The sequence below is a fragment of the Tamandua tetradactyla genome, chromosome 16, assembly GCF_023851605.1.
Source record: "Tamandua tetradactyla isolate mTamTet1 chromosome 16, mTamTet1.pri, whole genome shotgun sequence".
Classification (NCBI taxonomy): Eukaryota; Metazoa; Chordata; class Mammalia; order Pilosa; family Myrmecophagidae; genus Tamandua; species Tamandua tetradactyla.
In genome coordinates this window covers 54555438-54573963 of record NC_135342.1, presented here as the reverse complement: position 1 = coordinate 54573963, position 18526 = coordinate 54555438, and positions in this window count along the sequence as shown.

Below are 18526 nucleotides of genomic sequence, written 5' to 3'. Positions count from 1 at the left end.
GCAGAGATCCCTGCACTTCAGTTTGCTCAGGAACAGTGAAAACCAAGTGAATTTTAACACAGTTTAAGAGCCTCTGTTATAGACACAAACTATATTATACATATCTAATTATTGTTATATGTTATATATATCTAATTATTGCATTATACATATCTAATTATTGTTCTCAACACCACAATAAGTTAGGTTATATTATTAAATTATCATTCTATGAATATATATATATATTCATATATATATGAATATATATATTTATATATATATAAATTGAAGCAAAGAGAGGTTTAATAACTATCCAAGGCCACACATGTAATAAACAGCAGACCTGAATATGGCATTCTGACCGCAGATTTGATGCTTCCAATTGCTATCAAACTATTTGGCTGGCAATCTAAGATTAAGGAAGTTTGCCAGATAGTGACTTTCAGCAACCCTGTGTAAATGTATTTATCTGTTTACTCTGACTTGCCATTTTGTCTCCTAGAGTCCATATCTAATTTAAACTATCAATCTTTCATGTTCACCAAATGTTCCCTTGAGGCTCAATCACAGTGCATTCAAATATTAACTTTTGTGAGTACTTTTCTGTCTACCTGACTTGAGTCCCCTTTTGCCTTTAAAAATGATTATATTTTTGCATTTGGTTTACTGGTTTCAAATATTCCATATTTATTTTACACTTCATCTCCCTTTCTCCAAGTCGCACCCATGGTGGGCCCAATTTCTCTTAGTGAAACTGGCAGTCATTCTCTTGTTAGTTCTTAGTTGACTTGAGCTTTGAGGCAAGCATCAAAGCAGCATACCTAGAACCATCAAGGGGAAAGATAAAGAGAAAATAGACATATAAGGCTTGAAAAAAAAATCCCTTCTGCTCCTCAATTTGGCTGCCATCTAACAACTTCTTTTTCAAAGTGTGTTTCTCTTCCAGATTTATCTGGTCCTTATTTGAGCATGAAATACTATAGTAGAGAAATACATGCACTAAACGGTACAATAGTTCACCAAACTGGACAGATCAATATTATCAAACAATGGGTTGATTCAGTCAAACCACTTCTTAGTGAACCATCAAGCCAATGAAATAGAGAGGTTTGTAAACAAATTACAGATGGTGCAGACATCAAGTTATCAGTCTTGTTCTTCAAAATATATGTCAGTCCACACCATAGGGAACAACAGTGCTCTTTGTCATATAGGTGATCTGGTTTTTGATTTATCTTGTTCAATCTTAGTGGAATAACTGCTCAGTATTACCCATGTGAACAATGCCTCATATTTATAATCCAGAGAGTGAATGAGAAGTTCTTGAACATAAAACACTGTATTATTCAATGGAACCTGCTATCAGTGCACTTGCTTCACATTTTTATTCTTATTTGTTGCAGATCTCATTACCTAGAGAAGGGCGAGTTCCAGTTAGCCTGAACTTAACAATTGAAATTAATAAAACGTTTGGTGGTGGATTGAATTGCTTACACCAGTTTGGACCCATTCTTGGTCTTGGTCTGCATTCTGGTGGGTGTGGACCCATTGCAAATAGGATCTCTTCACAATGTTACTTCAATAGAGGTATAACTCAACTGAATCAGACTGGGCTTTATTTCACAGTACTGTGGTCCTTTACAAGCGAATAAAACTCATACAAAGAGAGAGTGTCATGGTCAGGTTCATGTGTCCACTTGGCCAGGTGGTGGTACCTGTTTGGTTGGGGAAGTGCTAGCCTTTCTGTTCCTATAAGGATATTTCATCGAATTAAATCATGATCATGGCTGCATTCACAGCTGATTCCATTTGTAATCAGCCAAGGGGAATGTCTTCTGCAATGAGTGATGCTTAACTTAATCACTGGAAGCCTTTTAAAGAGGATTCGGAAGAAATAGACTCTCTTCTCTTCTTGCTTTGGGCAGTGAACCTCTCCTGTGGAGTGCTTCCAGACCTTATATTGGAGTCGGTAGCTTCACAGCTTGCCCTATGGATTTTGACTCTATGTCCCCATGGCTATGTGAGACACTTTCATGAATTTTGTATTTACAGATATTTCCTGTTGATTCTGTTTCTATAAAGAACCCAAACTAATACAGCTTGGTACCAGGAGTGGTTCCTAAGAAACAGAATCTTAAAAATGGGTTTTTATGATTGGTTTTCTACTCTGACTGGACTCAAAGGCACTAAGGACTCTCATTTCCATAATTAGAATGATACTCCCAGTCAATGGGGTGAGTTGGCAAAGAGATAGTCAAAATATCACCATTCAGTCTTCTAATGTTTTGCTTATATGAAGCCAGGCTCTAGGGATAATGTTTTTGACATCTTTAAGGAGTTTTATGGAAATAGGAGGTCTAGAGATGTTGGCTGGTTGTTGTTAGATACACTGTATACATGAATAAGTGAAAGGGATGAGCTTAAGGCCTCAAATGAGAAGCTTGAGCACTGTCTGACAGATGTAAGCATTTCTATGAGTGCCCTAAAGGAAAATCTTATTTCATATAACCATAAACTTGAGATCTCCAAAAATCAGACTCAGAATCTTATTGTTAGATTAGCAGCTTTACAACAGAAACTGAAATATCAGTCTTGCAGAGTGTCTGCCATTAAAGTGAGGGCATTGATTGGAAAGGAGTGGGACCCTGAAAAATGAGATGGCGACATATGGATTGATAATGATGTCAGTAGTGAAGTTGAAACCCTAGGTCATGTTGAGTCTTTTTTAGAAAACCCTGAAATAGTCTGCCCTGAGGACATAGCTGGCCCACCTCTAGCCTGTCTTAAAGAGTCAACCACCCAACCTCCATATGAAAAGATTAGCCTTAGGTGATTAATCCTGTTTCACCAGATGAAACTGCAAATGAATGTTCTGAAGCAAATGGCTTGGAAGATACTTCTAATTCTTTTCATGACCCACCCCTACCACCCCTCATTTCTTCCAGATCTATAACTAGACTAAAGTCCCAAAAGGCCCCTAAAGATGAGGTACAAAGTATCACACATGAGGAGGTACGTTATACTCCAAAAGAACTGGGTGAGTTTTCCAATTTATACAGACAGAAATCAGGGGAATATGTGTGGCAATGGATTTTAAGGGTGTGGGATAATGGTAAGAAGAATATAAGGCTGGATCAGGCTGAATTTATTGTTATGGGCCCACTAAGCAGAAATTCTGCATTCCATGTTATAGCTTGAGGGGTTAGAAAAGGCATGAACAGTTTGTTTGGATGGTTGGCTGAAACATGGATCAAAAGGTGACTGACATTACTTGAGATTAAAATGCCAGAAGTGCCCTGGTATAACGTAGATGAGGGGATCCAGAGGCTTAGAGATGTTGGAATGTTAGAGTGGATTTATCATGCAAAGCCTGCTCCTAAACTCCAGGAATGTCCAGAGGATGCACCTTTTACCAGAACAGTGAGAAACAAATTTGCGAGACTAGTGCCATCATACCTGAAGAGCTCTGTAGTTGCACTTCTCTGTAGGACAGATATTACTGTGGGAACTGCTGTCACTGAGCTGGAATCCTTAAACACAATGGGGATGACCAGGTTCCGAGTTGGCAGAAGCCAGGGGGCAGCACTGAATCACCAAAGACAGAGTGGACATGGCTATTACAATAGACAGCAAACTCAAAGCAGGAGTCAAAATAATCTGACTTGCAGAGATTTGTGGTGCTGGCTAGTAAATCATGGGGTAACTAGAAAAAAAATAGATGGCAGTCTACTAAATTCTAGTTTGAGCTGTATAAACAAAAAAGTTCTACGTCAAGTGAACAGAAGTCTAACTTGAATTACAAAAACACAGTGTCACAGCCCCTTAATCAATTTTCAGACTTGAAACAGGTTACAGACCCAGAGCCCCTTGAATGAAGGGAAGGCCAGGTCCCTTTGGGGGAGAACCCTGTTACGCTGCCACAAATTTATACTGTTAATCTTCTTCCAAGGCTTCCCCAAAGAGACTGATGGACTTTTATGAGGGAAACTGTGAATTGGTGAAAGAGAAATGATCAGGTATTTCAGGGATTATTAGACACTGGTTCAGAAGTGACATTAATTACAGGGGACCCAACACATCACTCTAGTCCACCAGTCCGAGTGGGGATTTATGGAGGTCAGGTGATCGATGGAGTTTTAGCTCAGTTCTGTCTCGCAGTGGGTCCAATAGGCCCTCCGGACCCATTCTGTTGTTATTTTCCCAGTTCCGGAATGCATAGTTGGAATAGACATACTGAGAAGCTGATAGAATCCCCACATTGGCTCTCTAACTCATACAGTGAGGGCTATTATGGTGGGAAAAGCCAAATGGAAGCCACTAGAACTGCCCCTACCTAGCAAAATAGTAAATCAGAAACAATATCAGATTCCTGGGGGGATTGCAGAGATTACTGCCATTCTTGAGGAACTGTAGAATGCAGGGCTGGTGATTCCCACCACATCCCCACACAGCTCTCCTATTTGGCCTGTGCAGAAAACAGATGGGTCTTGGAGGATGACAGTGGATTATCAAACTCAACCAGGTGAGTTTGCAATCGGTAACTCCGATTGCAGCTGCTGTTCCAGATGTGGTATCATTGCTTGAACAAATCAATACATCCCCTGGTTCCTGGTATGCAGCTATTGATCTGGAAAATGCTTTTTTCTCAATAGCTGTTAGTATGGACCACCAGAAGCTGTTTGCTTTCAGCTGGCAAGGTCAGCAATATACTTGCACTGTCCTACCTTAGGGGTATATTAACTTTCCAGCCCTATGCCATAATCTTGTCCACAGGGAGCTTGATCATTTCTTCCCACAAGACATCACACTTGTCCATTATATTGATGATATCATGTTGATTGGACCTAGTGAGCAAGAACTAGCAGCTACTCTAGACTTACTGGTAAGGCATTTGTGTGTCAGAGGATGGGAGATAAATCAAACAAAAATGCAGTGGTCTTCCACCTCAATGAAATTTCTAGGTGTCCAGTGGTGTGGGGCATGTTGAGATATCCCTCCTAAGGTGAAGGACAAATCCCTGCATGTGGTCCTTCCTACAACCAAAAAAGAGGCACAATCCCTAGTTGGTCTCTTTGAATTGGTGACAACATATTCATCATTTGGGTGTGCTACTCTGGCCCATTTATTGAGTGACCAGAAAAGCTGCTAATTTTGAGTGGGGACTTGAACAAGAGGAGGCTCTGCAACAAGTCCAGGTTGCTGTACAAGCTGCTCTGCCACTTGGACCATTTGATCCAGCAGATCCAATGCTGCTGGAAGTGTCAGTGGCAAACAGAGATGCTGTTTGGAGCCTTTGTCAGGCCCCTATAGGAGAATCACAATGTAGAGTCTTAGGATTTTGGAGCAAAGCCTTACCATCTGCTGCAGATAGCTATTCTCCTTTTGAGAAACAGCTTTTGGTCTGCTACTAGACCTTAGTAGAGACTGAACACTTAACCATGGGTGACTAAGTTACCATGAGACCTGAGTTGCTTATCATGAGCTGGGTGTTGTCTGACCCTCCAAGCCATGAAGTTGGGTGTGCACAGCAGCACTTCACCATAAAATGGAAATACGAGATAGGGCCAGAGCAGGTCTTGAAGGCATGAGTAAGTTACATGAGGAAGTGGCCCAAATGCCCATGGTCTCCACTCCTGCCACATTACCTTCTGTTTCTCAGACCAGAGATATGGCTTCTCAGAGATTTACTTACTGTGAATTGACTGAGGAAGAGAAAACCTGGGCCTGATTTACAGGTGTTTCAGCTCCATATTCAGGTGCCTCCCAAAAGTGGAAATCTCAGAACTACAACCCCTTTCTGAGGTGCCCTTGAAGGACAGTTGTAAGGGGAAATCCTCCCAGTGGGCAGAACTTCGAGCAGTACACCTGGTTATTCACTTTGCTTGGAAGGAAAACTGACCAGAGGTGCATCTGTATCCTGACTCATCAGCTGTTGCTAATGGTTAGGTGGATGGTCAGGGACTTGGAAAGACCGTAATCGGAAAATTGATGACAAAAGATCTGGGAAAGACGTATGTGAATAGACCTTTCTGAGTAGGCTAAAAACATGAAGATATTTGTGTCCCATGTGAATGTGCACCAGAGGGTGACTTCAGCAGAGGAAGCTTTTAACAATCAAGTGGATAAGATGATCCATTCTCTGGATACCGGTCAGCTTCTTTCCCCAGCAACTCTTGTCATTGTCCAATGGGCTTATGAGCAAAGTGATCATGGTGGTAGAGATGGGAGGTTATACATGAGCTCAGAACAATGGACTTCTACTCACCAAGGCTGACCTGGATACAGCCACTGCTAAGTGCCCAATCTGCCAGCAGTAGAGAACTACCCACACTCAACCCCCAATATGGCACCATGTAGGTGACCAGCTGCCTACATGGTGGCAGGTTGATGACATTGGATAACTCCATTCATGGAAGGGGCAGTGATTTGTTTTAACTGGGATAGACACATAATGTGGATATGAGTGAGCTTTCCCTGCACGCAATGCTCTGCCAAAACTACCATCCATGGGCTTACAGAATGCCTTATCCATTGTCATGGTATTCCACACAGTATTGCTTCTGATCAAGGAAGACACTTCATGGAAAATGAAGTACAGGAATGGGCACATGCTCGTGGAATTCTCTGGTCTTACCATGTTCCCCATCATCTGGAAGCAAATGTATTGATAGAACAGTGGAATGACCTTTTGAAGACTCAATTATGGTGCCAACTAGTTGGCAGTACCTTGAAGAGCTGGGGTAATGTTCTCCAGGAAGATATGTATGCTCTGAATCAGCATCCACTGTATGGTGCTCTTTTCCCATAGCCAGGATCCATGGGTTCAGGAACCAAGGGGTAGAAATGGGAGTGACACCACTAATTATTTCCCTTAGTGATCCACTAGAAAAATTTTTGCTTCCTGTCCCTGCAACCTTGAGCTCTGCTGTTCTGCAGGCTTTATTTCCAAAAGGAGGAGTGCTTCTACCAGGAGAAACAACAATGATTCCACTGAACTGGAATCTAAGACTCATTACTTTGGTCTACTCATGCCCAAAACAAGCCATGGAAGGGGATTACATTCTTGTCTGGGGTGTTTGGCCCTGACTATCAGGGGGTAATAGGACTGCAACTACACAATGGAGGTAAAGAGGAATTTTCCTGGAACACAGGAGATTCCCTAGGGCATCTTTTAGTAGTACTATGCCCTGTGATTAAAATTGATGGAAAACTGCAACAACCAAATCCAGACAGGACTACCAATGGCTCTGAAATTTCATGAATAAAGGTCTGGGTCACCCCACCAGGTATAGAACCACTACCAGCTGAAGTGCTTGCTGAGGGTAAAGAGACCATGGAATGGGTAGTGGAAGAAGGTAGTGATAAATATGAACAACGACCACATGATCAGTTACAGAAATGAGGACTGTAATGCTGTTTTGTTCATGTTTTACTATTTAAGTTGTAAGATATCAAGTTTAAGAATGAATATTACCCAAAGACTTGCACCTTATTCTGAAGAGATTTAATGTGTTTTTGGTTATATGCAGGACAATTGAGTATTGTTAGGTGAAGGGAAAAAAGTGTCTTTTATTATTTTCTATTTATAAATTAGGTATGGTTTAAGGTGATGTGTATAGTTGCCTAGTTGACAAGGGGTGGACTGTCATGGTCAGGTTCATGTGTCAACATGGCTAGGTGGTGGTACCTGTTTGTCCAGCTGGGCAAGTGCTGTCCTGTCTGTTGCTATGAGGACATTTCATAGAATTAAATCATGATCACGTCAGCTGCAGCCACAGCTGATTCCATTTGTAATCAGCCAAGGGGAGTGTCCTCTGCAATGAGTGATGCTTAATCTAATCACTGGAAGCCTTTTAAGGAGGATTCAGAAGAGACAGACTCTCCTCTCTTCCTGCTTCATGTGGCAAGCCTCTCCTGTGGAGTTCGTCCAGACCTTCTGTGGTAGTAGATTCAGTTGTCAACTGGCCAGGTGAAGGTTCCTGAATCTATTGCCATGGACATGAACCAATGGCATGTGAACCTCATCTGTTGCTTACTACATCTGCAGTCGACTAGGAGGCGTGCCTGCTGCAATGAATGATGTTTGATTTAATTGGCTGGTGCTTAAATGAGAGAGCTCAATGTACCACAGTCCAAGCAACTCAGCATACCTCATTTCAGCACTCACAGCTCAGCCTAGGCCTTTGGAGATGCAGAAAGAAATTACCCCAGGGAAAGTTGTTGGAATACAGAGGCTTGGAGAGAAGGCCAGCAGAGATCACCCTGTGCCTTCCCATGTAAGAAAGAACCTCAGTTGAAAGTTAGCTGCCTTTCCTTTGAAGAACAGATGAAATAAACCCCCTTTTATTAAAAGCCAATCAGTCTCTAGTGTGTTGCATTCTGGCAGCTAGCAAACTAGAACAGCCTCCATTGGAATCGTCAGCTTCACAGCCTGCTCTACAGATTTTGGACTCTACGTTCCCATGGTTACATGAGACACTTCTATGAATTTTATATTTGCAGATATTTCTTCTTGATTCTATTTATCTAGAGACCCCTAACTAATACAGAGAGGAAGTCATGGAAACAGCCAGAAACTGGAAGTCAGTGGAACCTGGAGGAATATGAAGATGCTGTCGTTTGCACTGGCACGTGATGGAAAGCTAAGAAATACCAAAGGTTAGTGACTAGCTAAAAGATACAGAAAAAGGAGGACTCAAGACTTCAAACCCCTGAAAAACTGAGCCAATAAATTCCTATTGTTAAACTGACTCATTGATGTTATTTATTTTAGCAGCCAGGAAACTAAAACACATTTCTTGACCATTCTTTTATCTTTTTAATCTGTGTATTCTTAATCTGTATATTTTATATTTATATTTTAATCTGTATATACCTTAATCTTCCCTACACTGACCAGCTTTTTGAACTAATCTTTTTATTTAAATCATCCATCTTAAAAGAACCAATACTGATATCAGTTAGAGATATCTCTTTGGAATAAATGTTATATCTATTCTACTTTGATAAAAAATAAGGGTAAGAATATTTATAATACTTGATGCAAATATACTAACCAGTTATTTAAAAATTCCTTCATTAATACATTAATTCTTGCCATTACTCATGCATTCATTCAACATTTTTTTTTTGTGGACTTCTACTACCTTAGAGGCATTTTGTTAGTCACTGGAAACAAGATCATAAGCAAAAGCAAGCATTTCCTTTTCCTCATGGAGTTTATAGATTCAGTGTTGTAGAAAGACTTTAAGTAATCAGAGCAATAAATTTAAAATTCCAATAATTGTTAACATTAAAAAGTAAACTCTATGGTGGGCCACTGTGGCTCAGCATGCAAACTTCTTGCCTGCATTCCAGAGACCGGGGTTCGATTCCCAGTGCCTGTCCATGCAAAACAAACAAAGAAAAAATTTAAATAAAAATAAATAAATACAAAAACTATAAGGACTATGAGAGTGTGCATAAAAGAAATTTTAGAAAGTAAGGAAGTCTAGAATGTTTCTTTGGTAAAGATGGTTTAATAGAAATCTGTAGAATGAGTAGGCATTAACTAGGCAAAGAAAGCAGAGACGCCTCCAAATGGAGAGGAATAGGGGCAAGTGGACCATGGAGCAAGAAGATGCCTAGCATATCTGAGGGATTGAAGAAAGCCAGTATGTTGGAATTCAGAAAGCAAGGAAGGACATGGTGAAAGGTAATGCTGGAGAGCTATGCAGAAGCCATACCAAGCAAAAATCTGAAGGCTTCTTTTAGTGATTTTCCCTTAATTCTGAGAATAATGGAAAGACACTCAAGCATTTTAGGCAAGGATAGCAAAGGATATTGTATTAGTTAGGGTTCTCTAGAGAAACAGAATCAACAGGGAACACTTGCAAATATAAAATTTATGAAAGTGTCTCACGTGACCGTAGGAATGCAGAGTCCAAAATCCGCAGGGCAGGCTGCGAAGCCGATGACTCCAATGGATGGCCTGGACGAACTCCACAGGAGAGGCTCACCAGCCAAAGCAGGAATGGAACCTGTCTCCTCTGAGTCCTCCTTAAAAGGCTTCCCATGATTGGATTTAGCATCACTAATTGCAGAAGACACTCCCCTTTGGCTGATTACAAATGGAATCAGCTGTGGATGTAGCTGACGTGATCATGACCTAATCCTATGAAATGTCCTCATTGCAACAGACAGGCCAGCGCTTGCCCAATCAGATGAACAGGTACCACAACTTGGCCAAGTTGACACCTGTCCCTAACCATGACAGATATTTTTAGAACTTTGCTTTGGAAAGATGATCTAAATGTGAACATGATTGGAGAAGATCAAGGAGTGATGTAGGCAAACTGGCTAAGAAATCATTCAAGTATTTCACCAAGCTCAGGATTCAGATAACCATGTGAGATAATAAAAGCTTTTAGCAAATTGCAGGGAAGTAAAAATGTTCAGCTCTGTTTCCTTTGTTTCTATAATCAATAATAAAATGATGGATATTTTTGTGCTGGGCTTGTTTTACTTTTTTTCCATTTCACAAACTATTTATGTATTAAAATTGTGCTATTAATTATAAATGATTTACAATGGGACTCATTGTTTGTGTTGTACAGTCTGATTTTTAAAAAAAATTTATTCTAGTAAAATAGACACAACCTAAGAGTTCCCCTTTAACCACACTCAAATATACAATTCAGCTTTGTTAATGATGTTCACAATGTTGTGTTATCATCCCCACTATCCACTAGCAAAACTTTTCCATTATCCCAAACAGAACATCTGTACCAGTCAAGCATAATAATAGATTTTTTATTTTTATTCTTCAACTTATTTTTAGTACCGTGTAGAACTGGTACAATACCCTAAAGTTCTTTCAGAGGCAGAGCAACTACACCTGGGGGAAAAAGGGGAAATTAGAAAGACATCTGGAGATGTGCCAAATGTGCATTTTCTTAATAATTAGAACATCACACATCTAGTTAGCATCTCATAAATAATCATAAAGAATATATTTAATGAATCATTTTATTTTCTACTGTCAGAGGTTAACAGGAAAACAAAATGGTTTTCTTATTTTATAAACGAGACACATTGATCTTTGAGTATACTATAACTAAAAAATAATGAAATGCAGCAAATGAGCCTCCACCATAGCAACTTTAAAAACACTGATCCTATATATATGTATACAGATCTGTCACATCTGTCAAAACACCCTAAATTTATATATGTTGGAAAATAACTATCTATATACATTTATGTGGTGACAGGCAAATGAATATGCATGCTCAGTTTGATTGTACATTTCCTTTTTAATCTAGATCTTTCCATCAATAATTTGTCCCAAGTTGCCATTTGAAGGTGTGCCCTTTCCCCCTTTTCCACCCTATAAGAAAACAGCTTGCGAAACTAGACACCATTAATATATTCATCTTTAAATTGCCTTTTTATAGTTTCCTTCTATACTGTATGTTTTAAAATGATTCATCTACTACTAAGATTAATTTTGAAAAGTTTTTGTTATCTATAGCAGTCCAAAACTCTATCACCAAACTGAGTGTGTTGAAGTAAGAATAATTTATGATTTTCATGATTCTGTGAGTTGTCTGGGCAGGTCCCCTGGTCTCACCTGGGCTTATGCATATGTGTTCAGCCAGATGTTGGCCCACCTAGAGTAGGAGGGTCTATGTCGGCTTCTTTCACATGTCTAGGATCTCAACTGGACTGTCCCAGAATGACTGGGATTTCTGGGACTCCCTCTCCACCTAGTCTTCCATCGCATCCTTCTTCCCAGTATCAGGGGAAGAGAATAGCTACAAAACACTTTAAGGTCTAGCCTTGAAAGTCAAACAGTGTCATTTCTGCCACATTTTATTGGTCAAAACAAGTCCTAGTACCAACCCATGTTTCAGGGGTGGGCAAGACAAGTTGCAAGTTTTTGTTATATTTCTGCATATTATTCTACTTATCACAATATTATGTTATGCTGAAATAAACAATGTTGCATTTTTACTAAAAACATTCCTGAGTGTTGACTCTTACTTGTCCTGTCTCAGACACATAGATTCATTGTTATATTTTCAATAAATAAAGTGAAACAGAGAATGTCCACTTGCGTGCAAGTGTGATGGTAAGTTTCATACGTCAACTTGGCCAGGTCATGGCGCCCTGTGTTCTGGTTAAGCAAGCACTGGCCTAATTGTTACTGTGAGGATGTTTCATGGACTTAAATCATCATTAAATTGATTGCATCTGTGGCTGATTACATCTGAAATTAACTGCGGAGATTGCCTTCAGAAAAAAGAGATGCTTCATCCAACCAGTTGAAGGCTTTAAAAGGAGGAGTGATTTCAGCAGTCAGAAGAAAATTTTCATTACTACTTCAGTCGGCCAACTTCTCCTGGGGAATTCATCAGAAACAGTTCCCAGCTTGCAGCCTGCCCTTTAGAATTTGGACTTATGCATTTCCACAGTTTCATGAGACAATTTTATAAAATCTCATATATTTACAGATATTGCCTGTCGATTCTGTGTCCCTAGAGAACCCTAGAGAACCCTGACTGAGACACCAAGGTACAAGACCTTCAATTCCCCTCTCAAAATGAATGTTGTAAAAGGTTAGCTCTCTCCAAAATAGTTTTATTCTTGTGCTAAAACAGAAAAAACCCTGGTATTTCTGTAAAACTCTTTTGTCCATGTCGAGATCCTTCTTCACTAAAACATTCTGGAATATAGCTTCAAGACCAGGGCTGCTTAGTCTCGGGGATTTTTTTGTTTGTTTGGGTGGCTTTGTGTTCTTTTTTGTTCTCACACCACATAGCATTTCCAAGATAACATTTGAATTGCATAATCTTTCTGTTTAACACTCTTCTATTTCCATTTAAAAAATGACACACCTGATGTGCTTTACTGTTATGATATATTCCTCCTACTGCTAATTTTATTTAAAAAATCTTTTAGTAACCTTGGGAATTTATTTTTTCAATTAGATTTTTGCAATCTAGAGAACAATTTGTTGAGCCCCAAATTCCACTGATAACATTCCATGGCTCCCTGATTTCAGAGATTTCAGTTTGGGAGGTATTTTTTCCCAACTTCTGGATGAATAAAACAGAAACTTCTTTGCAGAATGTGGCACGTGGATTAAAAAAAAAAAAAGACCATATGACAGTGTTCCAGGTAAAGACCTATGAACCAAAAGCCCTGGCCACAGAAAGTTGGTAAAATACCAATACGGAAATCTCAAAGGAAGGTATTGGCAAGTATATTCAGTCACCCACATTCTAAATATTGAGGGAAATAGTCTGTTTCATATTTTTCAACATGTGGAAAAGTATTAACATAGGACGTCTCTTGAGAAAAATTGTTTATTAAAGAAGTTGTAGGCTTACAGAATCATGCAGAAAATACTAAATTCCCATATACCTCCCCTATTATTAACCACTTACGTTAGTGTGGTACATTTGTTACACTTGATAAAAGAATCATTTTATAATTGTACTGTGAATGGTTTACATTAGAGTACACTATGTGGTACATTCCTATGATTTCTGTGTGTTTGCTTTTAATTTTTTATTCTTTGAAAACTTATGCAACTTAAAATTTCCCCTTTTAACTACATTCAAGAATATAATTCAATGCTGTCAATTGCCTTCCCAATGTTATGCTACCATATCACTCTGAACGAGCCTGATTTTATCTCAGAAGCTAAGCAGGATCAGGCCAGGTGAGCACTTGGATAAGAGAAAAATATTTTTAAAATTCTGTGCTACACATATTGAAATTTATTTTTAAACTTATAGAACTTCTTAGAAGGTTGGAGTATTGAATACAAGGCATGAGTTTCTTCTGACGTCCAGTGCCACTCATAGAATGGTGAGGTTTTCCTTTGACCCTGCCACTGCCATATTTACATCATTAGTATGGCCCACTGTGGGGAGGAAGGGTCTTTCAAGAGCCCTAAGACATTACCAGATGTGTATCCATGCAGAAAAGCTGGAATATGATTTGTTTATGATTTAGCACAACAAATGTTTGGAAATGCATGGTGTCACTTCTATTAAACTATCCATGAGTGATGTTCAGACAACTGAAGATGGATGCTGCACATGAAACTAATGAGAAGGATGACTCACTTTGATCCTTAACTCAGGTGGCATACTGGCTTATTGGAATGGAAACTAAAGGTGTTGTTTCTGCTTCTCTAGGAAGCTCTATTCTTGGCAGCAGTGCTTAGCACTTTATGTTGTTTTCTTCAAGGTCTTCCCTTCCTATACTTCCTTACCTCGTTCAAGATAATATCTAATACAATCAAACTTAACCCTCATTACATCTCAGTGAACGCTTGAAAAAAGGGTAGTCTGTTTTTGCTTTTAGTTTATCTTTGGTCCTTCTCAACTATTTTTTATAGAATTAATGCTACAACACAATTGCATTTTGAAGCTTAAGTTTCATTTTCAAAAGTCTAATTTAAAAGCCCAGAAAATATACCATGTTTTATCTCTTTTCACTTGTGTCCTTGAATGGGGCAAGGATGCCACATAAAGAAATAAAGATAAATTATAAGTATTGATGTGTTTTGTGTGTTTATTTGTTTGCCTTTTGCTGTGAACATCTAATAGTGTATTATAACTCTACAATAAGAGGAATTTCTTTTCAAAATGTTGGACCATTTTTTATGGAATAATGTTGAATGGAAGAGATGAGATAAAATGCCAATATTATTGAGTCAAAGATTATAGAATGTTAATTATACATGTATTCAAAAGATGTCCTGTCCTATCCCCTTGGTTTCCTTGTCCACACATTGAGAAGTTTGAAGTATCTTTGTTAATGTCAAATAATTAGACATGCAAAATCCAATACTCTAATGAATGTGACCACTTACAAGGTGCATTTACATCTTTATTATTTGACTTTCAAAACAAACAGAGCTTAGTGTGCAAACTATCAGATGAGGAAATTGAGTCTCAGACACTATGTATTTCACTCCCTACAAAAGGTTGGAATTAGTGTCCATATTTTTGGGTCACAATAAGTTCCATGATACCTAAATATTTAACAGATATGGTTGATTGATTCAACTTTCTGTCGTCTCTCTCTTTAATCTTCTTCTTTATCAAGTTCTTCTCATCTTTTTCTTACTCTATGGTTTCCATAACATCCATTCATTGATTTTGTGACACTCCAACTCAACAAACATTTTTTAGGTGCCTGCTATCATTTAGAGACCACGCTAGATACTTGATTCCTAAAAGGGAGCAAATGCAGGCCCTGGCTTCTGTCTTATTGACACTAATAGTTTGATGAGGGAGAGGCTGATATCAAATATGGAATCAAATAAGTTTAAAATTAGAACAGTGATAAATTTTCATTAAAAAGTCAATTACATGGTGACTATGTACAGGGCGACAATGAAGACCACCTTAAGACTTAATAACTGAGATTAAATATGAAGAGAAAATACTAAAACACGTGCCGGTTTTCTTTAATGTCTTGAATATTTTTGTCATTAAACATCAGAAAAACTACACAGCAATGTAGTAAATATTCTCTCTCTGTCACTCCTCTCACACAGACACACACCACATGATGCAACAACAGAATTTCAAAGAAAACTTTCTTAAAGTCATATGGCTATTAATTACCTTTCATTCCGGGGTCCACATTGTTCATTTCCATGTTCATTTCCACCAAAATGCTGCTTTTGGGAGTGGAAGGTAAGGCATATAGAACAGGATCTCTTAGCTATGACTCTGACATTCAGGGTCCGATAATTCTTCATTGTGCATGGCTGCTATGTGCATCGTAGGATGTAGCAGCATCTCTGGCCTTTATTCACTGGGTGCCAATAATAAGAATTCCCTCTCCAGTTATAACAATAAAAACTGTCTCCATATATTGTCACATGTCCCCAGGGGAGAACGAGGTAGGAGATGGAGAGAGATGTACGCAAAATCACTAATATAAAGGAAACTTAAGAATTTTTTTTTTATTTCCTGAGAAATCACTGAATAAATAGATAAACAAATAAATGGGTGCATGTGCTACTGCTCCTTAGGAAAGAAAAGAACATGGTCATTTGCTTCCTATCCTTGTTCCTCTAATTTCTCTCCAATCCAAAGATGAGTTAGGGTGAGCCAAGCAAATCCGGTTTTAGTTTGGGTGTTTTATGGTCAGCCATATCATTATTTCAATAATTAAAGACTGTTCATCATTTGAACTCAAACTTAATATCTGAGAGCTCACCATTTAGGTTTGTCAATGCCTTGTCTGGCCTGGAGTAAAGCAGAAGACAACCTGTCTTGACTGTATAAGCTGAGAAACAGCAGAATTAAGATCATCACAGAACTTGTCCCTATAAAGAAATGCAAGTACATTGGAAATTCATAACAAGTTTCTCAAACAAAAAAACAGATGAAATTAAATCGCTCAAAACTCTAGAGAACATTGAAAAACTAAATGCCTTAATATCATCACCAGTCATTTCTACTTTGCATAAATAATACCGTTGCTGAACAATTGAGAACCTTGATGTGGGTTTATTTCACAGATATTTATGTTTTCATCTATTCTTGAAGTGCTGGGGAATACAATATATTACACTAAGTTCTGAAATTCTGTGCTACCAGAAGAGAAGCTGGTAATACTAAATATGCAAGGGCATTACAAGTGATGACAAGCAAACAAGTCTTGTCACCCTAATATCTGCAGTATCACTTTCTCACTCTCTTCTTTTTCCTCTGTGAAAATTAAAACACCTGCTTTATAATGGCTCAGTAACTCTTCCGAAAGGAAAAAAAAAGTTGCATTGTTTGTCTCTGTATATTTCCTCCCATTAAATAATACTCCCACTTTAAAAAAATAAAGCATACTAATTTCAAATTGTTTATATATAATAAAAATCTTGAACATTTATCATTCTTATTTAGATAATGGAAAGTAATAACATGCTTTCTTGAAAACAGAGGATTCAACATAATCAAGTAGCACTAGATAGTGATCAGGGAAGATAAATTTTGGCATTTGTCAGTGTTGTACACCACCCAGGCATATTTCATTAGATGTTGTCAAAGACACCGAAAACTGTCAATCACATTAACAACTGACTTCTTCTAAAAGCAATTCAACTAAACTTGATTATAATTAAGTATATTTGAAATGAAGGAACATTAAATACACAAATGCTTCCCGGCAGTCTTTTCAGAGTCGGTGGTGAATAACAGTGCTTGTTCAATAGGAAGAAACATTTAATTTAGTCCAAAAATAAAATAAAATAAATAAATAATTTTGCAAAATTGGTTGCATTCAGAAAAGAAACTTTTGAATTTTCCTGTCAGAAAAATAATAAAAGGAAATGTACCTCTCTTTTATAGAAAGCAAATAAGTTAGTACCACTAGAGTCACCTCAAACCAGGACCTAAAAAGTAACCTAAATTTCCTTATTTAATTCTTGCCCATCATGGCAAAAAATTAACCCAAAGTAAACTAAAAATTATATACTTACGCATGTTGCTTAGCATTTACCTTCTTTTTTCTCTCCTGCCAAAACTGGTTTCACTCTTCAGGTTATCAAAACCTTTCCTGGGGCTTCTCTAACAAAATTACTTGATTTGCATTTCTCCAGGTTCTCCTTTTTCCTTCCATGCTCCATTTTCCCCAATACAAAAGACAAATCCAAACATGAATTTTGCTCTGGACGAAGTTCCTTCAAATGTACTCTGTAGAGGCCTCACAGATCTGAAGAGATATTTCTGTGATGGTCAAAGGGAGATTTTGTGACTCTTTGGAGTTGGAGTGGAGGGCAGCTGACAGAGTCCAAGAGAGGAGATCCAAGAGTCTCCACCCAACATCAATCACAGCAGCTCTGCTTCCTATTTTCCTCCTGAAGAATTTCTTTGTCCAAATGGCTATATTGGGAATTTCTATGGCCACCACCACCACCACCATCATCATCATCACCATCATCACTGATAGTCTAAAGAACAAAGTGAAAAATTTATACTGCTCTGACACCAATTTAATTTCTATTCCTTTTTGTTTTGCTAATAATCCTTTATTCTATACATACCTCCCAATGCTTCACATTCTGTCCATATTGCACTTCATTTATCAAACACTGTAAAAATCCTAAAACATAATTTGAAGTTTTTCACATCTATGCCTAGTTTTTGGTTCAGTAATGTTGCAATATACCAGACATGGATCAGCTTTTACAAAGGGGATTTATTAGGGTACAAATTTACAGTTCTAAGGCCAAAATTCCAAATTAAGACATCAATAGGAGTATACCTTCATGCAAGAAAAGTAGATATCTCAGGTTTCTCTGTCAGTTGGGAAAGCACATGGCTGGCATCTCCTGGTCCTTTGCTCCTGGGTTACATTGATTTCAGCTTCTGATTCTGTTGACTTTCTATGTTGGCTCTTGAAGCATCCTCAAATGTCTGTGTCTAGGCATCAGCTCTCTGTATAAGTCCTGAGCTTTTTCTCTCTCTGTGAGCTCTTTTAAGGATTCCAGTAAATTAATTAAGAACCAGCTTGAATGGGAAGATTCATATTGTCC